This window comes from Lactuca virosa, chromosome 1 (assembly GCF_052849685.1).
Source record: "Lactuca virosa cultivar CGN04683 chromosome 1, Lactuca_virosa_CGN04683_v6, whole genome shotgun sequence".
NCBI lineage: Eukaryota > Viridiplantae > Streptophyta > Magnoliopsida > Asterales > Asteraceae > Lactuca > Lactuca virosa.
The window spans coordinates 30,921,248-30,927,250 of NC_136426.1; the positions used below are offsets into that span (position 1 = coordinate 30,921,248).

Below are 6,003 nucleotides of genomic sequence, written 5' to 3' on the forward strand. Positions count from 1 at the left end.
GGTTTGCAAGGTGTAACCCTAGCATTTGCTACACTATAAAAGGACCTCCCTAGAACCAAAATCGGTTACACCATCATTCTAGGAGAGTGATATAGTTTTTGTGCTAAGTAACTTATTCTCTCAAGCCTCCTCTTGCATTTGGTGTTTGTGACACATTAGAGACATCACACTTGAGGTGCTCAAGCTTTCAAAGGCCAAGAACTACAAGTCCTACTAAGATGTAAGTTATCTAACTAGTTGTATTGTTCAATTATCAATTTGTATGCTAGTTAGGATGTATGCTTTGGAAAACTGAAAATACATGTATAATTAGAGAAAACATAGATCCAAAGCATCTAGGGTTGCATGTGCACCATAGGAGTGTTATAGTGCTTAAAACCCAACAGTGGTATCAGAGCCTAAGATTGTTTTCTGTTATACTTGATGCTTATTGCTTTCCACAGTTGAAAAAATCGATTTTCTAGCCTCTGACTGATGAACTCGCCGAGTCCACTGGCTGACTCGACGAGTCCACTCAGTAAATGACCAACTCGACAAGTCATGTTCTTGCACTCGCCGAGTTGATGGCTCTGGGTGCAGAATTTCGTGTTTTTGGCCAGAATTGGATTAGGATCATTACCACAAACTGTTTTTTGAAACATATAATCTGTTTTCTTGATATGGTAGTGATCATGCTCATCCAATTAAAAGATAATTGTCAAAATTTCAAGATTTATATTAGTTTATATGATTAGGCTAATTCCTTGCAATTGTTGATATAAATTATCTTGATTTATGTGTTTACTAGATCATAGATAAATTACTTGATAATTTGTAACATCCCAAATTTAAGACCAAAAAAAATTAATTTATAATTAAGTTATTATAAAACCAACAATATAAAAACATTCATAATAACATCTCATATCAAAACCAAAGTGTCAATAATCAAAACATGTTTTCATAAAACAATATCAGAGTGTAATCCCAAAGATCTCATGTGCGGAAAACATAGTGTGATGCGTTGCGATCGCCGACTCCTCCTTTCCTTTGAAAACGAAGTACCTGAAACCAAAACTGAAAACCGTAAGCACGAAGCTTAGTGAGTTCCCCAAATACCACATACCATACATATCAACATGTTGCCTAGCATATCTGGGTGCTGGCCTACCCCTTCGGTCTCTTTCAACCGGATACTACCATACATAACTGTGAGCCATACAAATCAATCATATATCATAATCAAAGAAAATGCAATGTGCCAAAACATAGTCTTGCCATTATGCCACGAGCCGCCACGTGGTCTTTCTTGCTAAGTCGGGGGCCATCCCTTCGGTCTTACAGACAAGTGCCAAGAGCCACCTCCTGGTCTTCCATGCAAGCATCACAAAGACAACTAGCATACATATTGTTCTACTTAGCTAATCAGCATACAGTGTGCCAGGAGCCACCTCCTGGTCTTTCATACATAATGCCTAGGGCTAACCCCCGGGTCATCCTACCATACATAAACTAAATGGGCCGGCATTGGTGCCTTAGACCCATACAAACAGTGAGGAGACTCACCTGAAGCAGTCGCACGGGATAAAAATCGCATAAGTAGCTAAGATGGGTCTCCAGCTCTTAAGACACCTACAATCACATCAATAATCCTTACTTAGCTCATATCCGCATATTACCTATTAATACTTCATAATATACTTCTTCATTTTTATTATCGTTGTAGCAATTGGTTTTGTGGGACATTAAACCTCACTTAACCCCCAAACCAATGAAAGATTGACATTACTTCTTATAATACATTTTATTATCTTTTCATTACATGGGACACATACTTTAGTTAACTTTCTGTTGAATTCCAAAGATTTACAAGTTAATTATAAAAATTGTCCCTTTTCTGGACCACACGGAAAACGGTCATCAACACCTTAGGAGGGATGATAATCATTCCATAGAAAAATTATGTGACAAACTAGTCTCCTCCATCTAAACTCAGCCTTTGAGTTTATGAAATTTAGATTTTTCTAGATTTAATTACACATTTTACAATATGACTAATGAAAACAACACTTTTTTTTGGACCAACCTTCAAGAAATTCCAATTCCATATAACTTAGGAATGGAATCAGACTAAGCCCAATTTATCACTGAAACTAAACATAAATATTAGCATTTAGGAAACAATCTCATTAAAAATGGAGCTTCCTAGATTTAGTTATAATTTTTACAAAACGATCAAAGTGATCAGTGAAATTTTTGGACCAATGTGCATTCAAAGTTAAAACTGTACATTTGTGTGTAGAATCAGACTATGAAAATTTTAGGTAATAAACTAGACACAAGTACCAAACTCTGGGAAGAAACCTCATGTAATTTGGAGTTTTCTAGATTTAATTATAACTAGAAAGGTTACCCCCGCTACGCGGGGGCCAGAAGCTTTCAATGTTGTTTGCGAATCGATAAATATGACAGACGTAGAAAGTTTAAGGATGAAAAGCCCGGACTTTGCCCCGGACCGTTTTTTATGTTTTTATGAAAAAATGTAAAAGTTTTGACTGCAAGGACCAAAAGTGTCAAAATGGTTAAAGAATTAAAGGGGTAGGAATTAGAAACTTTTTAGAAAATGGATCAAAGTTGTCAAATCGTTAAAGTTTTGTGGCCAAACTTTAAAGATTAAAAGGTTCCTAAAAAGTGTAAAAATATTGATTGTAAGGACCAAAAGTGTCAAAATGGTTAAAGAATGAGGAGCAAAGTTGCCAAAAAACATCCAGTTTTTATGAAAAAATGTAAAAGTTTTGACTGCAAGGACCAGAAGTGTCAAAATGGCTAAAGAATTAAAGGGGTAGGAATTTGCAACTTTTTAGAAAAGGGATCAAAGTTGTCAAACCGTTAAAGTTTTGTGGCCAAACTTTAAATATTAAAAGGTTCCTAAAAAGTGTAAAAATATTGGTTGCAAGGACCAAAAGTGTCAAAATGGTTAAAGAATGAGGAGCAAAGTTGCCAAAAAACATCCAAATTTATTATTCCTAACTTTGAAGCTCAATAATAATACAGGGACCAATTCTGCCAAAAAAATGACAAGTTTACTATTCCTTTTCTTCATAACTTTAATATATATATATATAATAATTTTTCAAAGCTAGGGAACAATTTCAGAATTTTAGCAAAACCATTGAGTTTGAGTTTGCATTCCACTTAACTCATTAAGTCCTTAATGGGTAAGTCCAAAATCAATCAAAACAGTTAAATGTGATATTAAACCAACAATATTCAATGCCAAGCAATAAACGACTCAATGGATTAAGAGCTTGGACAAATTGGCTAAAACATTACTCTTCTTCACATTAAGCTCATAAGAAGAGATTTATGATTTGGTTTTCAAATCACACCCATTAAGTACATAACATTCATATTTAACTGAAAGGAAACAACACCATTCAACCACCATGAAGTGGTGGTGACATGGTGGAGTCATGGTGGTCCGTGGGTTGTCAAAACCCTCACACCAAAGCAAATCCAAAGAAAGAAGAAAGGATATTTACAATGAACTCTAGCCAAGAATATGACAATATCAACAACCTCATTAAGCACTTAATGACCCAAAACATGACTGGGAATACAGATTCACATCAACCTCATTAGATGGTGATGATATGGTGGTCATTAGGTGTACACACACCTTTACACCAATCAATCTTCACAAGTAAAAGAACTAGAAACTTGAATGAAATGCTTGCAATATATAACATTTTAGCCAAGGAAATCAGCTTATAAGTAACCTCACTACCAACCAATTGATATCATGGCGGTGGTGGAGTCTTTCCCGGCGGCTGCCACCACCACAGTCGGCGGTGGTGGTTGGTGGTTGTGTGGTGTTTGAAGAACAAAAAGAATAAGCTAAAGAAGGATTGGATTTACACTCATACATAACTTACAGCAAGAATAACCACTGAACCACTACCCTATTACCTCCAGCGACCTTGGGCAACAATCCGGCGACTTCCACCACCACAGGCGGTGGTGGTGAGTGGTGTTTATGTGTGTGTGGTGTGTGAAGAGAAAAAGAAATAAAACAAGCAAGAAGGAACTATTAAATCACTTCAAGGCTGAATCAATGAAACAAATACCTCACTCCTTCCACTCCTCTTTCTCCGGCGTCAACTGGCGGAGCTACGAGAACTCCGGCGATGGCAGCTCTGGCCGGTGACCTTGGCAGCCTCTCTTTTTCCTTCTCTCGGTTTGGCCGCACACTCGAACACACATATAAACACACAATGTTCTCGCTAGGGTTTGATATGCTAAGACAAGAAACGGGAGGTGAAGATCGTCCTGCGCACGCTGCTTCTGATTAGGGAGCAAGGAGACATATTTTCGGAAAAGCACTCAAATAGTCCATAGAGTTAGTGCCACTGCCCCAATCTACCCTAGATCCGAATTTCTTAATGAAATAGATGTTTTCAAAGTTACACTTTAGCCCCTAGACTTATATTCTTAATTATTATTATTATTATTATTATTATTATTATTATTATTATTTATCCCTTTTTTTAGTTAAACTTCCTTCAAATATTTTATTATCTCAATTAAGTCATTCAATTAATCACGATGATTAATCGTGCCATTTGATTTTAATTATTAATTATTAATTCATCTTTTCAAATCAATATAATGCCTTCTATTCGTTTAATTCACTTATCCCAACTAGAAATATGATTCAAATTATAAAGTTATTTAACTTATTTCTTAAACCCCTAATTAGAGATAATTAATTAGGAAACAAGGCGTTACATAATTTATGTTAGTTAAAATGTTGATCTTAATACTTTTAATGACCTCCATAACTTGTCCTCAAGTCATGGAAAATGAAAGGTTTCATCCATTAAAATGCAATTAAACTCATATGTTATAGAAATGAAGAGTTTTGACAAGTTTCAAAACTTGCCCTCAAGTTTTGGAATTTGTAAAGTCTCACTAGTGTAACTTTAATTCCAAACCGTAGAGTTTTAAAAGTTTCAACCCTTATACTTTATAATATTATAAGTTTAATAATATATATATATATATATATATATATATATATATATATATATATATATATAAGACAAGTCAGTCTTACCGTTACTAGCCATCATTCACGAAACCGTTCTATAAGGAGGTATAAGGTTACTGCCTATAAAATGGTGGTTTAATGGGTGTCCACTCTCACCCACTGCTTCCTTGACTGGTGGAGGGTCGTTAGCCGAACGGGTAGGATAGGACATTAATCCTCGTTAAAAGTATAATGATAAATATAAAGTAACTAAACTTTTATTAAATTCTCAATCTTAGTTACTTTAGGAAAATGTGAAAATGGTGCTAATCCATGAAATTACACTTTGCACCTTGTTAAGTCGTTAGTGGAGCGTGTGTGGTTAACCGACACACTAATTTGGGACTGACAATGTGTGGCAAAGGGTAGCTTGATGTTAATCACAGATCAATGGAGCGTGTGTGGTTAACCGACACATTGATTAGGTGATTTGTAACATTTAGTGTACCAAGCTAATTTGCATGGTTATTCACACCTTGTTTGTGATCCTGGGCATCTCAGTCACAAACTTGAAGGGCACAATCGAGATTTAAACATGTCATTGAAAAGTTTAATGAATCTCAAATGATCTAGGAATTACAATCCAATTAAAACTTAATAATCTATTTCGTTTTTCATGGTGGAATTGGTAAATCGTCATTTACCTACCTTCAAATATTTTACAATTGGATTACGGCATCCCTTTTCGCAATTGTAGAATATTGTGTTGGGTCCTAGCCTTAATATTTCATTTGGGTGTAATATTAAGGATTATCATCTAATCTAAACTTTGTTCTTCTTCTTTTTCAGATGTCTATCCCAAACAATGCTTCCAACCCAATCCCTTCGGGCTCTTTCTCCCTCATGAACCTATGTGGGAGGGTCATTTTCGATGGCTCGAACTTCAATGACTGGATTCGAAACATCCAAATGGCTATTCGCTATGAGGACAAAGA

General features: G+C 35.5%; 1 long non-coding RNA gene across 1 annotated transcript; it reads right to left on the reverse strand.

The window, feature by feature from the left end:
• Positions 1–897: 897 nt before the first annotated feature.
• On the reverse strand, positions 898–4,258 carry LOC145104257 (uncharacterized). The gene is made up of 3 exons (XR_013707038.1): positions 4,107–4,258; positions 1,546–1,611; positions 898–1,044 (listed from the first exon to the last, which is right to left on the reverse strand). It is a non-coding gene; the product is annotated as an uncharacterized LOC145104257 (long non-coding RNA).
• Positions 4,259–6,003: the final 1,745 nt, after the last annotated feature.